Here is a 3,564-nt window from a genome sequence, read left to right on the forward strand (position 1 = left end):
ACTATTGATGAACTATTGAATGCTATAGGATGATGATTTTAAGACCTAAAATGACCTATCTCATTTTTGAGAGATCACATTCTGTTTGGATTCATCACAATGATCTCGCTCGATGCCAAAACTCGTAGTGTGCCTCAGTTCATAGGTGCACCACAGCACAACTTTGAAACCATTGATCTTGGCATCGAATCGTCAGTGTCATTAGCTTCGGGTGGGCGGGAAAACTCTAGTGACACCCTTTGTTCCGGCCATGGAGACCATCCATTGTCCGCGGCCACCCTGTACCGAGGACTCCCCAAGGTTCTCTAAGTGTGTTTTGAGGTCAATCTTCTGAGGGTCATAACTCGGAGCTCATGAGGGCTATCAATGAATTGTCAAATGATATAGGATGGTGATGTTGAGGCCTAAAATGACCTATCTCATTTTTGAGAGATCACATTCCATTTGGATTTGGCACAACAATCTCGCTCGATGCCAAAACTCGCAATGTGCCTCAGTTCATAGGTGCACCACAGCGTAACTTTGAAATCGTTGATCTTGGCATCGAATCGTCAATGCCATTAGCTCTAGGTGGGTGGGTGAACCTTAGTCACACCCTTTTTCTAGCCATGGAGACCATCCATCATCTACAACCACCCCATACCAAGGAGTCTCCAAGGTGCTCTAAGTGCATTTCGAGGTCGATCTTCTGAGGGTCTTAACTTGGAGCTCGTGAGGACTATCGATGAACTGTCAAAAGCTATAGGACAGTGATGCTAAGATCTAAAATAACCTATCACATTTTCAAGAGATCACATTTCGTTTGGATTTGACACATTGATCTCGCTCGATGCCAAAACTCGTTGTGTGCCTCAATTCATAGGTGCACCACAACACAACTTTGAAACCGCTGATCTTGGCATCAAATCGTCAGTTCCATTAGCTCCAGGTGGGCAAGTGAACCCCAGTGACACCCTTGTTTCGGTCACGGAGACCATCCATTGTCCGCAACCACCCCGTACCGAGGAGTCCCCAAGGTTATCTAAGTGCATTTCAAGGTCGATCTACTGAGGGTCATAACTCGAAGGTTGTGAGGGTTATTGATGAACTATCAAATGCTACAGGATAGTGATGCTGAGGCTTAAAATAACCTATCTCATTTTCAAGAGATCACATTCCATTTGGATTCGACAAAGCGATCTGGAACACTGAAGGAGGAGGCATACTCAATCGACAAATATGAGCTATCTGCTTTGCCAAACGTAAAGAAATATTTTTGATTCCATCTGAATATCAGTAGTTGATACCATCTGTACGAACATAACTATCAAGAATAGGGGAAACTTCATGATCTCAAGCATTTAATATTTACCTCGAAGAGTTAGATGGTTGCCTCATTTTCATGGCATGTATGGCTGAATCATTTTTACAATGGAAATCTCCCATCCATTTTCTGATGGACTCGACAATAACTTTGTCATTTGAAGAAAACATCTAGACTAAATTTTCCCTCAATTAACTAGCCAAGAATCCAAGGAATTCAAATCTTTTGTTGCCTATTGTAATGCCTTCCTTCAAAATTGACAATATTCTATCATATACTTGTGATCTTTGTGGTCTTGCATGAAAACCATATTTAGTTTTTGTAGTCAAAGCAATTGAATGAAGCTTATTAAAGTCCTCCTCCACAAAAGAGACTTTGAGGAAATCATCAACATACTTTGAAAAATGCCTTGTCACTCGACTTGAAATATTCAAGTCGGGGCCCAAAAAGTAGACCCTAGTCAGAGTAACTAGGGCCCAATGGAATTTCAATGTGCCATTATGTCTAGAAATTTTTAGAGACTTCAACTGATTTTGACTAGTTTGCAACTTCTTTACTTGATTTTGAAGAAATGTTTCTAGGTCGAAACATGTCAAATTCAATTTATGTAGTTCTATTAAGGCCAGACATGTGTGCAAAGTTGATTTCTTCTCATTATTTAGCAAATCAAAAAAGTGACAATTCAGTGTTGGGCCACTGAGTATCCCACAATGAATAAGAGAGTTGATTTAAAACAGTATCTCATAAGGTAGATTAACACCCTCTGGAACATTAAAAATTGGAAACATACGTGGAAAGGGAGAAAATGAATTTCCATTTTCTAGAATAAGTTGCTCTATCATTGCTCTATGCAGAGGCAAGCTTTCAATGATTTTAGTAAGCTCGATACCATCAGGAAGTTTCAGACAATATGCATTTGACTATCCAATGCTACAGAATGCATAGAAATCTGTTGTCCTACATCAGATAATCTCAATGTCCTCTTTGCAAAATTTGTAAGGATCTGGGTCAACTATCAAACATGATCTTTGCACTGCAACCTTCTTAAAAATTCTTGGACCAAACTGCCATTGTGACAAAAACAAATAACATCACATGTTAACTTTATTAGCATTCTACTCCAAGTTTGCAAGCACCATAATATTTGTAATAAAAAGACAATTGCATGTGAAATAGGAGGTGAATTTAAAACCTTTCCTGAGCAACAAAATTTGATATCCCCCAAAAATTGTATACCTTTTTTACAGTTTGTGATAACAATTGCCTTTTCCTCATTTAACAAATGCTTAGTTATCAAAGGTGGGTGTGATAGAAAGTCAGCATGTAAGTATGCTTAGAAAAGGGTTAAGTAGAAAACAATAAGTGAGAAGGCTGAGGTGCTTCTTCGAGAATCTAGCATCATGTGTTAGTATTTAATGTTACAAAAATTACTTATATGTCTTATGTTCCTATTATTATCTGTATAAGTCACACATCTTTTTTATGTTATTACAGTTTACATTTAAAAGAAAAAAATATATGTTAAAAGCATTTGGTTAGCTCAACCACTCAGAATAAGACTTTTCCAGTGCCAGGGACGTTGAGAATAAATAATGAATTCATATGATATTAATTTTTAAATGGGCTAGTGAACTAACTGATTTTGATCTTGAAAATTTTATGGTTAAATAGGTTTTGAGTTATGCAAGGATTGAGATTTTTAAGAAGTTTTGTCATCTATATCAGCATTGCCAGAATGCAATAAGTGCTAAATAGGCCATACATTCTTATAAGTCATAAATCTGTACAAACCACTTCTTATATAATATGAATCAATAATAAAAAATTGAACTGTAATGTACCATTTATTAATAATGAACATATCAAAATAGACCAGCGTATCCATAGACAAAGTACTCAAATATATATCAAAATACATTGATCCATATACAAAATGTGGTTGATCATGCCATCAGAATGTGTATAATATCAATGTTTCTATATACAATGTGGCATATGCCATATCAAAATGTCTCATGATGCATCCTACGACAATTATACTATCCTAGGGTGCTGGTGGATGATCAGAATGCAGCCTCTTCACTGCACTAGGTGGATTGGATGCATCCTACATAAACAAAAATGGAAAACCCAAAGTTAGATTACTAAATTTATATGATTCTTTGTATCTAACATTGAATTACTCAAATGCATAATGATCTTTTTTGTAATGAAGATTTATACTATCAAAATTTCATAACAAATACCTCTCTTGTCGACCT

The 3,564-nt window shown here is 36.7% G+C and overlaps 1 pseudogene; it reads right to left on the reverse strand.

Moving 5' to 3' along the window:
- Nucleotides 1-1,149: 1,149 nt before the first annotated feature.
- LOC149548134 (RNA-dependent RNA polymerase 2-like) lies at nt 1,150-2,373 on the reverse strand (annotated as a pseudogene).
- Nucleotides 2,374-3,564: the final 1,191 nt, after the last annotated feature.

The sequence above is a fragment of the Cupressus sempervirens genome, chromosome 7 (assembly GCF_028749045.1).
Source record: "Cupressus sempervirens isolate cs-2001-9-10 chromosome 7, ASM2874904v1, whole genome shotgun sequence".
Lineage (NCBI taxonomy): Eukaryota > Viridiplantae > Streptophyta > Pinopsida > Cupressales > Cupressaceae > Cupressus > Cupressus sempervirens.